Genomic DNA, 20,443 nt, shown 5'->3' on the forward strand with positions numbered 1-20,443 from the left:
GCAAGTGATAGGAACTAATTTAGGCTTATGGATGGCCACACTGTCTGCTATTTGGAGAGAAAATTGTCACTGGCCATAGCAGTTTTGCCATTTGCCCACACCAAAGGTCATCATCCCCTCCCTCAGTTTTTGACAGACACTTTGCTGTGTGAAAGAAAATATTATATCCACAAGTGTTGGGAGTGATTCCTGGGAATGCTGCTTAAGTGGGATTTACTCAGCTGAAAAAGTCTCCTATTTCCCTTTTGCATTGCCATTTTTATCAACCACACAACCCTGGCATGATAGCTGGACTTCTAGTAGTCACTTACAATTGTGACAGAACCCTGAGGCCTGAATCCATGTGCACAGGTGGTGGAGCAGAAAGACTGGTACCTGGGTCCCTCATGACTCTGTGGAGCCTTCCTACTTTCCCTGGACAGGCAGCCTCCAGACTTATTTTATGTAAGAGAAAACAAACAAACAAACAAACAAACAAACACACTTCTATTTCACTTTAGCCATTATTCTATGCAACCAAAGATACTCAATACTGAAATAAGGGTGAAAGCCATTACAGCAATCCAGGAAAGAGAAGAAGGTGACTTTGGACAAGAGTGATAGCCTTGGAGTTGGAGAAGAGTAATCTAATGTTAGATATAATTTGAAGGTGGAGCCACAGGATGATGGCAAAGATTGGATGTGTGGCGAATGATGATAACATTTACCAAAACAGGAGAGACAGAAGCAAATTGCATGGGAAACTGAGAGTTCTATTTTGGGTCTGCCAATTTTCTGATGCTTTGTATCCAATGTGCAGATGCTGAAGAGGCACTTAGAAATATCTCAGGACAGAGGTAGAGCAAGAGGTAAAGATTTGGTAGTTATGAGCATAGAGATGGTATTTAAGACACAGGACAAGATGTTCTCACTTAGGGTGACTGTAGGAAGAGAAGACAGCTAGAGATAGATACCTAGGGCACCCTAACATTTAAATGTCCAGTATGGGAGCAGGGACCAGCAAAACTGACTGAGGAAGAGGGGCCAAGCAGATGGGAAGATATGGCAGCAGAGGCGAACTGATAGGAGCAAAGGTGGGAGAGATGAACAAGACAGAGATAGAGACAGAAACAGTCAGAGACAAGACAATGACCACAGACAGGGACAGAGACAGGCTGAAAGAGAGTCAAAAGGAGACAGAACAGAGACAGGAAGACAGAGAAAATGGATGAAAGAAAGACAGAGAAAATGAATGAGAGACAGAGTCACATACACACAGTACAAGAGACAGAGGGAGACTCAGATTGTCAGAGGTCAAAGACTGTCAGACAGGGACAGTCAGAGATAGAGTGGCAGGTAGTAAAATAGAGTCAAAGAGAGATGGACAGAATGTGAGAGAGACAGAAGGAGACACACACAGCAAGAGTGATAACAAGATAAGAGAGAGAGAGAGACAGAGAGAACCATATACAACATCATTGTGACTGCTAGAATTACTTTCTATTAATTTTAGCTGCTATCTACACCACACTCTGCAGTCCACAAGTATCATATTCTTATTCCAGTTACCTCACTCCCTCTTTCAGAGGCAGAAGGGTTTAATTTTTTATGGGCTGAATTATGCCCTCCCAAACATGGGTTGAAGTTCTAGTCCCCAGAATCTCAGCCATAACTGGAAATATGGTGTTTGCAGAGGTAAGTAATATAAAATGATGTCATTCACATTATGTGATGAGCACTGGGTGGAAAATTGAATTTAAATAAAGAACAAAATATTTAAAAAATAAAATGAGGCCATTATGCTAGGTTAAATAAGTCAATCAGAGAAAGACAATTATCATATGGTTTCACTTATATGCAGTATATGAGAAATAGTAGAGAGGACCATAAGGGAAGGAGAGGAAACTGAGTGGGAAAAATCAGAGAGGGAGACAAACCATGAGAGACTCTTCACTCTGAGAAACAAACTGAGCATTGATGAAGGGGAGATGGGTGCAGGGATGGGGTAACTGGGTGATGGGCATTAAAAAGGTCACATGATGTGACGAGCTCTGGGTATTATACAAAGCTGATTATAAAAAAAATTACATCAGACAATAATGATGTACTATATGTTGGAAAATTGGATTTAAATTAAAAACAAATGTAAATTTTAATGGAAAAAATAAAATAAGGCCATTAGGGCAGGCTCTAATCCAATATGACTGGTATTTTTATAAGAAGTGGAAATTGGGAGAAAGATGTGTACAGAGGGAAGGCGACACAAAGGCACAGGGAGAAGACAGCCATCCAATAGTTGAGGAGAGCAGTGTAGAACAGATCTTTCCTTCAGGGCACTCAGAAAGAACCAACCACAGTGACACTTTGATCTCAGACTTCTAGACTCTGGAACTGTGAGAAAATAACTTTATCCTGTTTAACCAGCCAGCCTATACTTTTTTATGGTAGCTCTAGGTAACTTATGTATTCTGATTGTTTAACCTTAATGCAAGAACTTTCCTTGGATCACTCTGATCTCTCTGAAACTCTTTTATGATGCCCGTACTTGCCAGTCTCCATAGGCAGGTCAAACATCAAGACAAGACAAGGGGTATTTTCCAGGTAGTCATGCAGTCACTTCCTCCCAAGGGCTTATAGAATCCAATCTCTTTTCTGAAGTCAAGTCAGCATAACTAGCCAAACTTAGAGCTGGCTCATACCTGTCAGCTAGCAAGGCATATAGCATGCTATGTTAGCATAGATACTGCAGCAGATGTGCCTTTGGAATAGTTCATACCTCTGCAATGCTATGGAAAAAATTGGGATTTCTTTCCTAGCTGCTGCTTATATTCCCATTAAGCACTGTAAGCAAGTTTGAGCTTTACTAGATGCCTTGCTCCTTTTTAAGGAATGGCATGCCTTTAAGCTGAAAGCTCATATGAGAATACACCAATGAAGTTGAAAATATTTTGGCTGAGCACTATTCTAAAGAGGCTTCCTCTCACCCAAGTCCAATAGGTTCAGTAAATTTAAAGACAATCTGATCACTGTGGATCACTTTTATGAAACCTTGAGCAAACTTCAATCACAAACACCAGTTTCTTAAAAAATATATTGGGAGAAATTTGAGTTTACCCTCTGATAAGGTAGGTTACAGAACCACCAAGACAGATTTTGGCCTCTCTGCACCCTCTGAAGTGGAGACTGGGAAAACTAGACCAAATGAAAACAAAAATGATAACTTGCATATTATGACCCATGAAGTCAACGACTTGAAAAGTATTCTGGGGCAACATTAGGGAAAATCTTAATTGGATGTAAGAGGATATCCCCAGTGAATATTGCACTTGCCAGGCTCACAACCCTGGAAAATCTGTGAAGGTGGGACATGGACAGGAACCACATCCTTAAGACTATTTGAATATTTGCAAATAGAATTTACATGACTCACCATAACTGTCTGTCTTTCCCCTAGATGGCTAGAAGCTTCCACTTGCCAAAAGACAATAGCCCTTACCTTGGCTCAGAAATCTACTACATTTTTGTTTGTTTTTCCTATTTAGGGAATACCTAGCTTATCTTTCCAGTGACAGAAGTATTTTTCTTAGTGGGATCATAATTAAGGAAATTTGTAAGATCTTACCCATTGGCCAAAAGCCACATTTTCCTTACCATCCTTGATACTCTGAGGGGAGGAGATAGGATATCTATCTATCTATCTATCTATCTATCTATCTATCTATCTATCATCTATCATCTATCTAATCTAATCTATCTAACCAGTGATACTACTTTAAAATGAAAACTTGCTAACCTCTCTGAAGACTCATAACTGCTACAGCCTAAGGTATTCCCAATGGTATCAATGGCCTTCCAATCATCTCCCTCTGCCAATCATAGATTTTCACTTTATGATTTTTTCACAGACAGATAAATGAGATTAGACATAATACCCTCTATCTGAAGCTCCACTGTGTTGCAAGCAGATATAGACAAATTCTTTAAGGGATTAATGTAATATATTCAGACTTATTCCCAATAGGTATAAGCCACCCTTCTGGAGAAGCTGTTTCCTGAACATCTGCACAACTGAAAACCAAGAATCTTTGTCTCCTGAAAGAGACACCAATCAAAGATCCACTGGAGTCTCATTGAAAAGGCCCTTAACTTGCTCTTTATCACCATTTTGCAGTCAAGCTACAAGTAATAGATCTTTGGATTCACGTTTTCCAGATAAGAAAATGTCGACCTCAGACTGATTGTATTTCTACTTTAACTGGAAACTTTATTTTATTTTTTTTAACTGGAAACTTTAAAATGAGGGTTTCTTCATATGCCTCCAAAGCATAAGACTACAGGAAGAAGACAACTTTACCAAGAAAATCAGAACAAGTAAATGACCATGGGTAGTGAATAGCTGCCACAGAAGACAATGGAATAAGATCTTTGTTTCAACTTCACCATATTGTTTTATATACTAACTCTGCTACTCATTATGTATATCCTTAAGTTTGAATTTGTGCATCTCTGCAGTCACCTCCAAGTGCTGATCAAGATCTTACCAAAACTCTCCATCATGCTGTTTTTCCTTCCTTTCTCTTCCTGTCACTTTCGTCTCACTTCCCAGACACACAAAGCCTCTGTCATTTTCTAAGCCAGGCCTACATCTGTGAAGTTAATGTCACACTGGTGCTTTGTCTCATCCTTGCTGTCTTATCCTTGTCTTATCCTTTACTCTGCTTGGAATCTCTCTGTCATCACCACTGCAGGTTAGAATGCAACCCCTCCCCAGGTAGGACTGCAACAATTACTTCCATAATAAACATACCTTACACTGAACACTTTCAGGAAGCAGGGTCTTGATTTTTAGAGAAGTATTCTAGTCTCTAATCTTTAATTTATGGAATTAGCTTGTTCTGGTGAAAACTTCCTGACAGAAGGTTCTATTGAAGAAGGAGCCTACACATAATATAGCTCAGGCAAAAAACTATATCTCTTCTTTGATGAGTTTCTATATATCCTGGAGATCCCCAAATGTCCCCTGGTATTCCTCTACCAATGAGATAGGATCCTGTTTCCTTGTTCAGTATTTTCCATTTTGAGATATTTAATATCACTTTTTTTGCAATGGGTTTCCCACCAGAATCAACATGTCATGAAAACCACCCCTAAATCTAAACCAAAACAGGAAAGGAAAAGACTCATATCAACATCGTCATCATTGGACACACAGATTTGGGCAAGTTTACCACTGCTGGTCATCTGATCTACAAATGTGGTTGAGATCGACAAAATAACTATCAAAAATTTTGGGAAGCAGGCTGCTGAGATGGGAAAGGGCTCATTCAAGTATGCCTGGGTCTTGGATAAACTGAAAGCTGAACATGAATGTGGTATCACCATTGATATTTCCCCATGGAAATTTGAGACCAGCAAGTATTATGTGACCATTATTGATGCTCCAGGACACTGAGACTTTATCAAAAACATGATTACAGGCATGTCTCAGGCTGACTGTGCTGTCATGATTGTTGCTGCTGGTGTTGGTGAATTTGAAGCAGGTATCTCCAAGAATGGGCAGACCAATAAGCATGCACTTCTGACTGGGTGTAAAATAATTCATTGTTGGTATTAACAAAATGGATTCCTCTGAGCCACCCTCCATACAGAAGAGGTGTTGAGGAAATCATTAAGGAAGTCAGCACCTACATTAAGAAGATTGGCTACAATCCCAACATAGTAGCATTTGTGCCCATTTCTGTTTGGAATGGTGACAACATGCCGGAGTGAAGTGCTAACATGCCTTGGTTCAAGGGATGGGAAAGACCCTGTAAAGATGGCAATGTCAGTGGAAACACACTGCTTGAAGCTCTGGATTGCATTCTGCCACCAACTCGTCCAACTGACAAGCCCTTGAATCTGCCACTCTGGGACAACTACAAAATTAGTGATGTTGGTACTGTCCCTGTGGCCTGAGTGGAGACTGGTGTTCTTAAACCCGTCATGGTGGTCACCTTTGCTCCAGTCAATGTTACAACTGAAGTAAAGTCTGTTGAAATGCACCACGAATCTTTGAGTGAGACTCTTGCTAGGGACAATGTGGGCTTCAACGTCAAGAACATATCTGTCAAAATTGTTTCTTGTGGAAATGTGGCTGGTGACAGCAAAATTACCCACCAATGGAAGCAGCTGGCTTCATAGTTCAGGTAATTATCCTGAGCCATATAGGCCAAATCAGTGCTGGATATGTACCTATGTTGAATTGTTACACAGATCACATTGTTTGCAAGTTTGCTGAGCTGAAGAAAAAGATTGATCATTGTTTTGGAAAAAAGCTGGAAGACGATCCCAAGTACTTGAAATCCAGTAATACTGCCATCATTGATACAATTCCTGGTAAGCCTATGTGTGTGGAGGGCTTCTCTGACTCTCCTCTTCTGGGCCATTTTTCTGTTTGTGATATGAGTCAGACAGTTGCTGTGGGTGTCATCAAGCAGTGTACAAGAAGGCAGCTGGAGATGGCAAGGTCACTAAGTCCACCCAGAAAACTCAGAAAGCTAAATAAATTTTATCACTAATACCTGCCACCTCAGTCTTAATTAGGGGTGGAAGAATGGTCTTAGGACTGTTTGTATCATTTGTCCATTTAAGTTTAATAAGAAAAGACTGGTTAGAGATCATAATGCATTATAAAACCTTCATAAGGAAAGGATAATGTTTTGTAGACCATTTGTTTTGTGCATGTGGCAGTTTTGAGTTATTAGATTTTAAAATTAGTAATTTCAAATAGAAACAATTTGAGCAAAAAAACTGTCACAAAATTTTGAGACCCATTAAAACAAAACTTTAATGAGAAAAGAAGACATTTAATTTCACCAATTTAATGGATTTTTGTCTCTTTAGATCAGTCATAGGCCATCCCTGCCAAATCATAAGAGCAATCCCTTGTTAAAGGCAGGTAGACTCTTATGAAACATGTCTATTATTACCTGATAATGAAAAGGAACTGTGCAAAGAAGCCAACAGATTAGGCGCCAATTTTGGGGAACCCATCATCTCCCAGAATGGGTTTTATACTGCAAATATCACCTGAAGGGAGCCATATGGCCTACACAATTACAAAGTGATGGATGGATGTAATGCCTGAATACTCCATGCTGTCATCTATGAAGTCACCAGAGCTACAAGTGATACCATTGAAAGTACTGATGTACTTGCTAAACAAGCGCAGAAAATCCAGAACGCTGTCTTCTGTCATCAATGGCATCATCGTAGCACTAGAAGAGGAATTTGCACAGTCATTGGTGATGACTGCTGCAAGTGAAGTCCCAGAAACCATTATCATGTATTTTGCACAAGTTAATACAACTATAAACGTAACTAAAACATTCAAAAAATGAATGTCAATCATCCTGACATCTGGGAGTTTGGGGGTCAGTTTTAGGTGACAGGAAATAGGAGAGTTTTTTTCACATATTCCAGATAAGACTGCAGTCCTTCTCACATGTTTTCCCCTCCAAGGGCTAATTACCACTAAGTCAGTCCTATCACTATTATTAATATTTTAAAAACTTTTTATTGGAGTTCAATTTGCCAACATATAGCATAACACCCAGTGCTCATCCCATCAAGTGCCCCCCTCAGTGCCCATCATCCATTCACCCCAAAGCCCCACCCACCTCCCTCTCCACTACCTCTTGTTCTTTTCCCAGAGTTAGGTGTCTCTCATATTCTGTCACCCTCACTGATATTTCCCACTAATTTTCTCTCCTTTCCCTTTTATTCCCTTTCAATATTTTTTATATTCCCCAAATGAATGAAACCATATAATGTTTGTCCTTCTCTGATTGACTTATTTCACTCAGCATAATACCCTTCAGTTCTGTCCACATTGAAGCAAATGGTGGGTATTTGTCCTTTCTAATGGCTGAGTAATATTGCATTGAATACATATACCACATCTTCTTTATCCATTCATCTTTCGATGGACACTGAGGATGTAATGTTCTGTAAATATCTGTGAAATCCATGTGGTCCAGTGTATCATTTAAAGCTCTTGTTTCTTTGGAGATGTTATGTTTAGAAGATCTGTCATTTACAGAAAGCGCCGTGTTGAAGTCTCCCAGTGTTATTGTATTATTATCTAAGTATGTCGTGACTTTGGTTATTAATTGATTGATATACTTGGCAACTCCCATATTAGGGGCATAAATATTCATGATTATTAGGTCCTCTTATTGGATAGATCCTTTAAGTATGAAATAGTGACCCTCTTCATCTCTTACTACAGTCTTTGGGGTGGAGTTTAATTTATCTGATATGAGGATGGCTACCCCTGCTTTCTTTTGAGGACCATTCGAATGGTAAATGGTTCTCCAACCTTTCACTTTCAGGTTGTAGGTGTCCTTCTGTCTAAAATGAGTCTCTTGTAGACAGCAAATAGATGGGTCCTGCATTTTTATCCAGTCTGAAACCCTGCGCTTTTTGATGGGGTCATTAAGCCCGTTCACGTTCAGAGTTACTATTGACAGATACGAGTTTAGTGTCATCATGATATCTATTCAGTCCTTGTTTTTGTGGATTGTTCCACTGAACTTCTTCTTACAGGGGAATTTTAAGAGTCCCCCTTAAAATTTCTTGCAGAGCTGGTTTGGAGGTCACATATTCTTTCAGTTCCTGCCTGTCTTGGAAGCTCTTTATCTCTCCTTCCATTTTGAATGAGAGCCTTGCTGGAGAAAGTATTCTTGGTTGCATGTTCTTCTCGTTTAGGACCCTGAATATATCCTGCCAGCCCTTTCTGGCCTGCCAGGTCTCTGTGGAGAGGTCTGCTGTTACCTTAATACTCCTCCCCATAAAAGTCAGGGATTTCTTGTCTCTTGCTGCTTTAAGGATCTTCTCTTTATCTTTGGAATTTGCAAGCTTCACTATTAAATGTCGAGGTGTTGAACGGTTTTTATTGATTTTAGGAGGGGATCTCTCTATTTCCTGGATCTGAATGCCTGTTTCCCTTCCCAAATTAGGAAAGTTTTCAGCTAGGATTTGTTCAAATACATATTCTGGACCTCTGTCCCTTTCGGCGCCCTCGGGAACCCCAATTAAACGTAGGTTTTTCTTCCTCAGGCTGTCGTTTATTTCCCTTAATCTGTCTTCATGGTCTTTTAATTGTTTGTCTCTTTTTTCCTCAGTTTCCCTCTTTGCCATCAACTTGTCTTCTATGTCACTCACCCATTCTTCCACCTCGTTAACCCTCATCGTTAGGACTTCTAGTTTGGATTGCATCTCATTCAATTGATTTTTAATTTCTGCCTGATTGGATCTAAATTCTGCAGTCATGAAGTCTCTTGAGTCCTTTATGCTTTTTTCTAGAGCGGCCAGTAGCTGTATAATAGTGCTTCTGAATTGGCTTTCTGACATTGAATTGTAATCCAGATTTTGTAACTCTGTGGGAGAGAGGACTGTTTCTGATTCTTTCTTTTGAGGTGAGGTTTTCTTTCTAGTCATTTTGCTCAGTGCAGAGTGGCCAAAAACAAGTTGTATTGGGAAAAGGAGAAAAAGAGAGAGAGAGAAGGAAAGAAAAGAGAAAAAGAAAAAAGAAAAAAGAAAAAAAGGAAGAAAAAAAGGAAAAAAGAGAAGAAAAGAGAAAGAAAAAGAAAGGGGAAAAAAGGGTGGGGGAAGCAATCAAAAATCAAAAAGAAAAAAAAACACGAGGGAGTATCTTCTGATTCAGTATACTTTAAGCCCCTTGACTTCCCCTGGAACCTGTCAGTCTAGCTGGTCTTCTGGGGGAGGGGCCTGTTGTGCTGATTTTCAGGTGTTAGCACTTGGGGGAGCTGCTCTGCCCCCTGCCTGGTGCAGGGCTCAGTGGGGGTTATTTACCCCGTGAGGCCTCAGGAGGAACAACCCCAGTGGCTGCGGCAGCTCTGGAAACCTGGATTCAGCTCCCACAGTAACTACGGAGCTCTCCATCTGCAGGGGCCTGGAGGCTCTGGGGCAGGGCCGCTGATCTGCTCAGCTCCGGGCAGGAGCGTCCTTGCTGTCCTGGGCCCTCCCGGCCTCTGCCTGTGCTGGGGGGAGGCCGGATCCTGGGCTGTGTCCTGGCACCCTGTGCTCCCCGTCTGCGTTGTTGGATTCGCACTCCCGGTATCGCAGCCCCCTCCGCGGAGTAGCCGCCTGAGCCCCTCCGAGCTGCTCCCGGGTCAATGTGTGCGCGCTGCAGCCCTTAGGGAGCTCGGCGCACTCTCTTGGGCACGCAGGTGTCTGTTAGTGTCCCAGGGAGCCTGAGGGCATCCCCGCCCTCCTGGGGTCCTGCTCTAACTCCCTGCGGGCGCCTTTCCACCCAGGAAGGTTGGTGCAGCTCCTGCTTCTCCGGGACGGGGCTCTCCTGTCCTGGGGACTCTCGCCCCGGCCTTCGACCGGCTCCTCGTGGGGCCCCTCCCCCTTGGATGCCTTTTGTTTCTTTATTTCTTTTTCCCCATCTTCCTACCTTGATAGAAGCTCGAACTCTTCTCACTGTAGCGTTTCAGCTGTTCTCTCTTTAAATCTCAGGCTGAATTCGTAGATTTTCAGGATGATTTGAAGGTTATCTAGGTAATTTGGTGGGGACAGGTGATTTGGGGACCCTACTCTTCCGCCATCTTGCCCCTCCTCCAATAGTTTGTACTTTAGCAACTCTCTGCTATTAAGTATTTTCTTTTTTAATTTTCATATTGTATAAATTGTATGTTATAGATATAGATATATTCTTCATTTTATCTTCCTTACACTGTATTCAAATTTAATTTTGTATATATATATATATATATATATATATATGCTTTAATTTTCTAATAATTTTGGAATTTAGTATCTTCTAACATGCAGACCAAAATACACTCAGAATGTAGTGGATCACCCTGTTTGAATCTGCTCTGTGAGATTATATTCTCTCTAACCCTGGCTCCACATTTCTTGTTTCTCTTTTTTGAAATTTGCTTTACTTTGTCTTTTTTCTTTTATTTTCTGGTTTCTGAAATCTTTGGAATTGTATAACGTGTATTTTGCTTGGGTCATGGTTGATATTTTTGTCTGCTTTCTTGTACAGCCATTCTGCACTGGACAAAATGACTAAAAGGAAGAATTCATCATAACAGAAACAATCAGAGGTAGTACTCTCAGCCAAAGATCTAACGGATATGGATTTAGATAAAATGTTAGAAATGGAGTTCAGGATTACACATATAAAGTTACTAGTTGGGCTTGAAAACACATAAAAGACTCTAGAGAATCTCTTAGTGCAGAAATTAAAACCAATAGAGCTGAAATTAAAAACAGTCTAACTGAGATACTGTCTAAACTGGATGCTGTAACAACTAGGGTAAATGACACAGAAAGTGACATAGAAGACAAATGGTTGGAAAGGAAGGAATCTGAGGAAAAGAGAGAAAAACAACTAAGAGCCCACAAAGAGAAGCTTCAAGAAATAAGTGATAGTTTGGAAAAAGATAACATTCATATTATTGGAATTCCTGAGGGAGTAGAGAGAGGAGAACAGAATGTATGTTTAAGCAAATCATACCTGAGAACTGCCTTAATCTGGGGAAGGAAAAAGGCATGCATATCCAAGAGATGGAGAGAACCTCTCCCAAAATCAACAAAAGCAGATCAGCATCCTGAAATACAATAGTGAAGCTTACAAATTTCAGAGATAAAGAAAAATTCCTGAAAGCAGTTCAAAACAAGAGATTCCTAACATAAAGGGGAAGATATATTATATTAAGAGCAGACATATCCATAGAGACCTGGAAGGCCAGAAAGGGCTGACATAATATATTCGTGGTACTAAATGAGAAAAATATTCAGCCATGAACACTTTATCCAGCAAGGCTGTTGTTCAGAATGGAAGGACAAAGAGCTTCCAGGATAGACAGAAACTGAAATGATATGTGAGCACCAAACCAGTGCTGCAAGAAATATTAAGGGAGATCCTGTAAGGGAAGAGGTAGCCCAAAGAAACAGATAATCTGCAGAAATAGGGACTGAACAGGTAATGCAATGACAATAATTTCATATCATTCAATAGTTACTCTGAATATGAATGAGCTAAATGTTCTAATCAAAAGACACAGGGTATCAGAATGGATAAAAAAAAACAGGACCCATCCATATGCTGTCTACAAAACACTAATTCTAGACATAAGGACACCTTCAGACTGAAATTGAGGAGGTGGAGAACCATTTACCATGCAAATGGACCTCAAAGGAAAACTGGGGTAGCAATCCTCATATCAGAAAAAAAAAAAGATTTTAAAACAAAGTCTGTGGTAAGAGATGAAGATGGACACTATATCATACTTAAAACATCTATTCAACAGGAAAATCCAACAATTATAAATATTTATGCCCCTATGGTGGGTGCAAGCAATTATACCATCCAATTAGTAACCAAAGTAAAGAAACACATAGATAATAATACATGAACAATATCAACACTCCACTTTCAGCAATGAGTAGATCTTCTAAGCAGAAGATCAACAAAGAAACAAGGGCTTTGGAGGACACACTGGATCAGATGGACTTCAGAGATATATAAAGTATATTCCATCCTAATGCAACAAAAAGCACATTCTTCTCCACTGCTCATGGAAATTTCTCCAGAATAGACAAAGGGGGTCACAAATCACGACTCAATATATACCAAAAGATTTACATTATTCCCTGCATATGTTCAGACCACAAGGCTTTGAAACTAGAATTCAATCACGAGAAGAAATTTGGAAGGATTGCAAACACATAGAGGTTAAAGACAATACTACTAAAAGATGAATGGTTCAACCAGGAGATTAGAGAAGAATTTTAAAAGATTCAAGCAAAATAAGGAAAATGAAAGCACAACTGTTTCAAACCTTTGGAATGCTGCAAACATGGATCTAAGAGCAAAGGACATTTCAATAAGATCTCTCAAAAAATTGCAAAAATCTCAAATATACTAGCTAAACTTTCCTGGAGAAAGAACACTCAGGAAAACCTAAACCAAGTGGAAGAAGAGAAATACTAAAGATTAGAGCAGAAATCAATGAAATAAGGACCAGAAGAACAGTGAGACAAGTAAAGGAAACCAGAAGATGGTTCTCTGAAAGAATTAGTAAAATCAATAAACCCCTAGCTAGACTTATTAAAAAGAAAAGAAAAATACCCAGATTAATAAATACAAACCATTTTAAGAATGTATTACAAACAACTATATGCCAACAAAATAGGCAATCTGGGAGAAATGGATACATTCCTAGAAACTTATAAATTACTAAGCTGAAACAGAAAGAAATTAAAAAAAACCTGAACAGGCCCATCACCAGCAAGGAAATTGAAGGAGACATCAAAAACCTCCTAAGAAACAAGAGTCCAGGGTCAGATGGCTTCCCAGGGGAACTCCGCCAAGCATTGAAAGAAAAACTAATACTTATTCAGCTGAAGCTCTTTCAAAAAATAGAAAAGGAAGGAAAACTTCAAAATTCATTCTATGAGAACAAAACTACCTTGATGCCAAAACCAGAGAAAGAGGCCATCAAAAGGAGAATTACAGACCAATATACCTTGTGAACATGGATGTCAAAATATTCACCAAGACATTAGGCAAAAGGATCCAGAGAGTGGGGCAAGATGGCAGAAGAGAGGGGGTCCTCAACTCACCCAGTCACACAAGCATACCTAGATAACTTTCTTTTTTTAAATTTTTTTTCCTAGATAACTTTCAAAATATCCTGGACACCTAGGAATTCGACCTGAGACTTAGAGAGGAAACAGCTGGAATGCTACAGAAAGAAAGGTTTTTGCTTCTAACAAGGTAGGAAGGTGGAAATAAATAAATAAATAAATAAATAAATAAATAAATAAATAAGGGAGGGGAACCATGAGTAGCCAGGTTAAACCAGAGTGACGAAAGCCTCCAAGGAAAGGAAAGCCCAGCCCTAGAGAAGTGGGAACTATAAAAATCCAAGCCAGATTTTTCCCTGACTGAAAAGTGCTTAGCAGGGGAATCAGGCAAAATCCCAGGAGGGGCAGTGAAGCCTTAAAATTCCCGGAGTCACTATAGGAGGAGGTGGGCCTGGGCAAAGTTCACAAATCGACGTCTGATCTCAGTAAACAGCTGGAGCGCTGCAGACCTTGGGGCATTTGGCAGAAGTCAGTTAGGTGGGATGACTCTGGATGGAAGTGGCTGAGCCCCATTCCCTTTGGGAGAGGCAGCCCCCAGGAGCACGGTTCCAGTGGCACAGGGCCCCAGGACCCAGGGCGCCCAAGCGGACAAAGCTGGCGATTCAGTGTTCCCCCTGGGAAACGTGGACGTGGGCAGGGCACAGGATAGTGAAAATTCCTGCCACTGGGCGCACTGCAAAGTATGCAGATCAGTGCACCTGTGCCAGGCGCCAGGAGCATCTAAGCCAGTGCAGACTGGGAGACTGTGGTTAGTTACTTGCAGAAAGCTAGACTCCAGAGCTGGAAATCTGGCTGCCGCCATTGTTTTTCCTCTTTGTTTCACCGTGTGTCTGGGAGAGGCAGGGACCCTAGGAAAAAAATGCCTCGTAGGCAAATCAGCTCACACTGAGCCCTGCACCTGGCAAGGGGCAGGGCATCTCCTCCCAGGGGTAGACACCTGAGAATCAGCACAGCAGGCCCCTACCCCAGAAGGACAGCTGGAAGAACAAAGGAAGAGCAAGTTTATTGATCAAGCAGCACTGGAAAGCTCCAAGACCAAGGGAAAATAGTATATAGAACTAGAAGATCCTTTTTCCCCCCTTTTTCCATTATGACTGGTTTTAATATAAGACTAAAAATTTGCAATATTTTTTCTCTTTCCCACCTTAACTACAATATTTTACCATCTCTTCATTTTTAAGTATTTTCCTTTTTGACTTTCATATTTTTACAATTGAACATCTTAGACATATTTTTAACTTATGGATTCACTTCAAAGTATTCGATTTGTTTTTTTTTAAGATTTTATTTATTTATTCATGAGAGACAGAGAGAGAGACAGAGAGACAGAGAGAGGCAGAGACACAGGCAGAGGGAGAAGCAGGCTCCATACAGGGCGCCCGATGTGGGACCCAATCCCGGGACTCCAAGATCATGTCCTGGGCCAAAGGCAGGCACTAAACCTCTGAGCCACCGAGGGATCCCTCAATTTAATTTTGGTAGATATACGAGATGTGGGTTTTGTTTTGTGTTTTTTTTTCAACCTCATTTTGTTTTACAATGGTGGAAGTTAGTACCTTCTAAAACGCGACCAAGGGATGGCTGGGTGGCTGAGCAGTGGAGTGTCTGCCTTTGGCTCAGGGCAAGATCCCAGGATCCGGGATCCAGTACTTCATCGGGCGACCTGTGGGGAGCCTGTTTCTCCTCCTGCCTGTGTCTCTGCCTCTCTTTCTGTGTCTCTCTGACTAAATAAATAAGATCTTAAAAAATAAAGAAAAAAAGCAGCGCAAGATGTTGGAAGACTAGGAATCCTCCACTCACCTGGTCCCACCAACTTACCTAGATAACTTTCAAAACACCCTGAACACCTATGATTTCCAACTGATATTTAAAGAGAGAACAGCCAGAACACTACAGAGAGAAAAGTTTTTGCTTCTAGCAAGGTATGAAGGTGGAAAAAATAAATAAAAAATAATAAAGTGGGGGAGGGGCACCATGAGGAGCCGGGCTAAAGTGGAGAGGCAAAAGCCTCCAGGACAGGAAAGCCCATCCCTGAAGAAGCAGGAACTTTAAAAATCTGAGCCAGATTTTTCCCAGATGGAAAGGTACTTAGCAGGGAAATTGGGTAGAATCTCAGGAGGGGGCAGTGAAGCCTCCAGATTCCCAGAATCACTGTTAGAGGAAGTGTGCCCCAGGGAAAGCACACCTCAAACCATGGACCAATCTCCATAAAGAGCTGGAGTGCACAGCTCTCTGGGTTTTTCAGAGAAGCCAGTCAGTTAGATGGGCCATCTCTGGACAGAGGTGGCTGTGCCCTATTGCCTTCGGGAGCCACAGGCCCCAGGAGCACAATTCCAGCAGCACAGAGCACCAGAACCCAGGAACCCCAAATAGACAAAGCCGGTGGTTCTGCATTCCCCCTGGGACAGATGGAAGTGGGGAGGGCACAGGACAGTGAAAACTCTCCTGCTACTGGGCACCCCACAAGCTGTGCAGATCAGTGCACCCATGCAGGCCCCAGAAGCATATAGGTCAGTGTGGACTGGGAGACTGTGTTAGTTAAGTAGCAGGGAGCTGAATCCAAAGCTGGAAATCTGGCCACCTCCACTGTTGTTTTTCCTCGTTTCACCTTGTGCCTGGGAGAGGTGGGGCCACTAGGGAATAAAGGCCTCACAGGATAAAAAGCTCACACTTAGCCAGGCACCTGGCAGGGGGTGGGGCATCTCTGCCCTGGCACACATACCTGAGAATCAGCACATTAGACGACCAGCTGGAAGAACAGGGGAAGAGCAAGTTCATGACCAAGCAGCGCTGGAAAGCCCCAGGACAAAGGGAAAATCGAGGGAATGTAGTATATAGTACTAGAAGGTCCCTCCCTATTCTTAATTTATTTCCTTTTTCTATTACAACTCATTTTTATATGAAACTAAAACTTTCCAATATTTTTTCGCTTTTCCCACCATAACTACAGTATTTTACTAGCTCTTCATTTTTAAATTTCTTCCTTTTTGACTTAAATATTTCTACAATTACATATCTTAGATACATTTTTCACTTCTGAATTCCGTTCAACATACTCAATTTAATTTTGGGAGATATATGAGATATGGGTTTTTGTTTTGTTTTTTTGTTGTCTCTGTCTCATTTGTTCTACAAGGGTGGAAGTTAATACCTTCTAAAACATGACCAGCATATACCCAGAACCAAGTGGACTACTGTGCTGGTTCATTCTGTGAGATTATATTCTCTCTTCATTCCCACTCTGCCCCCCTCTTTTATCTAATTTATATTTTGGTGGTCAATGTTGGGGCTTTCACAAGTATTGCTGGTTTATATAAATTTGGGACTGAGCATCTTCTAACATGCAGAACTTAATATACTCAGAACCAAGAGGATCACTCTCTAGGACCCCTCAGGTACACTAAATTTTCCCTCCATGACACCTTCTTCACCACCACCATCTCCCATTCCCGCCACTTTTTCTTTTTTTCCCCTTTTTTCTATTTTTCCTCTTTACTTTTTTTTTCTCATTTTTTTCTCTTTTTCTTCTTTGGCATTTTTGGCTTTTTATTTTTTATTACTTTGCTAAAAATTTGTTTTTCAAATTAGTGACCTTTTGTTTTGTTTTGTTTTAATCTTCCTTTTCATTTTCTGGTCTCTGACTTTGTCAGAATCACCTAGGGTGAAATTTGTTTAGGTCGTGGTTGATATTCTTGACTCAGCCCACTCATACAGGCACTCTGCACTGAACAAAATTACTAGAAGAATTCAACACAAAAGAAAGAATTCAAATCAGTACTCTGAGCCACAGATTTACAGAATATGGATTATAATTCGATGTCAGAAAGCCAATACAGTAGCAGAATTATAAAGCTACTGGTGGCCCTAGAAAAAAACATAAAGGATTCTAGAGAAGTTGTTACTGGAGAATTGAGACATAATCAGGCCGAAATTAAAAATCAATTAAATGAGATGCAATCTGAACTGGATGTCCTAATGGCTAGGGTTAATGAGGAGGAAGAAAGAGTGAACAACATAAAAGACAAGTTGATGGTAACAAAGCAATCTGAGGAGAAAACAGAAAAACAAGAGACCATGAGAAAAAGCTAACGGACATAAAAGATAGCCTGAGAAGGAAGAATCTATGTATAATCGGGTTCCAGAAAACACTGAGAGGGAGAGAGGCCCAGAAAGTATATTTGAACAAATCATGGATGAGAACTTCCACAATTTGGGGAAGGAAAGAGGCATTGAGATCAAGGAGATGGAGAGGTCACTCCCCTCAAAATCAATAAAAAGGTTTCACCACCTTGACATTTAAAAGTAAAACTTGCAAATTCCAAAGATAAAGAGAAGATCCTTAAAGCAGCAAGAGACAAGAGATCCTTAACCTTTATGGGGAGAAGTATTAGGTTAACAGCAGAACTCTCCACAGAGACCTGGAAGGACAGAAAGAGCTGGCAGGATACATTCAGGGTCCTAAATGAGAAGAACATGCAGCCAAGAGTACTTTACCCACCATGGTTGTCATTCAGATTAGAAAGAGAGAGATTAAGAGCTTCTAAGATGTGCAGAAATGGAAAGAATACACGACCACCAAACCAGCTCTGCAAGAAATATTAAGGGAACCCTGTAAGAAAAAGAAGAAACCCAAAGGAATAATTCACAAAGACAGGGACTGAAGAGGTAGAATGATGACACTAAATTCATATCTTTAAATAGTTATTCTGAAAGTGAATTGGCTAAACGATCCCATCAAAAGATGCAGGGTTTCAGATAGGATAAGGAAGGAAGAACCCATTTATTTATTGTCTAGAAGAGACTCATTTTAGACATTAGGACAACACCAGCCTGAAAATGAAAGGGTAGAGAATCGTGCACCATGTAAATGGTCCTCAAAATAAAGTAGAGGTAGCCATCCTCATATCAGATAAATTAAAGTTTATCCCAAAAACTGTAGTAAGAGATGAAGAGGGGCAATATATCATACTTAAAGGATCTATCAAACAAGAGGACCAAATAATCATGAATATTCATGCCCCAAATGTGGGACCTGCCAAGTATATCAATCAATTAATAACCAAAGTTAAGACATAGTTAGATAATAAAACACTTATACTTGGTGACTTGAACACAGTGCTTTCTACAATTGTTATATCTTCTAAGCACAACATCTCCAAAGAAACAAGAGCTGTAAATTATACACTGGACCAGATGGATTTCACAGGTATTTACAGAACTTTACATCCAAATGCAACTGAATGCACATTCTTCTCAAGTGCACATGGAACTTTCTCCAGAAAAGAACACATACTGGGTGACAAATCAGGTCTTAACCAATTCCAAAAGATTGGGATGGTACCCTGCATATTTTCAGACCATAATGCCTTGAAACTAGAATTCAATCAAAAGAAAAAGTTTGGAAGGATTAAAAACACGTGGAGGTTAAGGAGCATCCTGCTAAAAGATGAATGGGTCAACCAAGAAATTAAGGAAGAATTTAAAAGATTCATGGAAACTAATGAGAATGAAGATACAACCATTCAAAATCTTTGGGATATAGCAAAAGCAGTCCTGAGGGGGAAATACATTGCAATAAAAGCATCCATCCAAAAACTGTAAAGAACTCAGATACAAAAGCTAACCTTGCACCTAAAGGAGCTGGAGAAAAAAAGAGCAAATAGATCCTACACGCAGTAGAAGAGAGTTAATAAAGATTCGAGCAGAACTCAATGAAATAGAGACCAGAAGAACTGTGGAACAGATCAACAAAACCAGGAGGTCGCTCTTTGAAAGAATTAATAAAATAGAAAAACCAATAGCCAGCATTATTAAAAAGAAGAGAGAAAAGACTCAAATTAATAAAATCATGAATGAGAAAGGAGAGATTACCAATACAAGAAAAATAGAAATGATTTTAAAAACTTATTATGAGCAGCTATACGCCAATAAATTAGGCAATCTAGAAGAAATGGATGCATTTCTAGAAAACCACAAACTACCAAAACTGGAACAGGAAGAAATAGAAAACCGAACAGACCCATAACCAGGGAGAAAATTGAAGCAGTATCAAAAAACTCCTGAGACACAAAAGTCCAGGGCTAGATGGCTTCCCAGGGGAATTCTATCAAACGTTTAAAGAAGAAACATACCTATTCTTCTAAAGCTGTTCGGAAAGCTGGAAAGAGATGGAGTACTTCGAAACTCGTTCTATGAGGCCAGCATCACCTTGATTCCAAAACCAGACAAAGACCCCGTCAAAAGGAAAATTATAGACCAATATCCCTGATGAACACAGATGCAAAAATCCTCAACAAGACACTATCCAAAAGGATCCAACAATACATTAAGATTATTCACCATGACCAATTGGGATTTATCCCCGGGATGCAAGGCTAGTTCAACACTCGTAAAACAATCAATGTGATTCATCATATCACCAAGAGAAAAACCAAGAACCATATGATCCTCTAAATAGATGGAGAGAAAGCATTTGACAAAATACAGCATCCATTTCTGATCAAAACTCTTCAAAGTGTAGTGATAGTGGGAACATTCCTCAGCTTCTTAAAAGTCATCTACGAAAAGCCCACAGCAAATATCATTCTCAATGGAGAAACCCTGGGAGCCTTTATCCTAATATCAGGAGCAAGACAGGGATGTCCCCTCTCACCACTGCTATTCAACATAGTACTAGAAGTCCTAGCCTCAGCAGTAAGGCAAGAAAGAGAAATAAAATGCATTCAAATTGACAAAGAAGTCAAACTCTCCCTCTTCCCTGGTGACATGATACTGTACGTAGAAAACCCAAAAGACC

This window comes from Canis lupus, chromosome X (assembly GCF_011100685.1).
Source record: "Canis lupus familiaris isolate Mischka breed German Shepherd chromosome X, alternate assembly UU_Cfam_GSD_1.0, whole genome shotgun sequence".
Taxonomy (NCBI): Eukaryota; Metazoa; Chordata; class Mammalia; order Carnivora; family Canidae; genus Canis; species Canis lupus.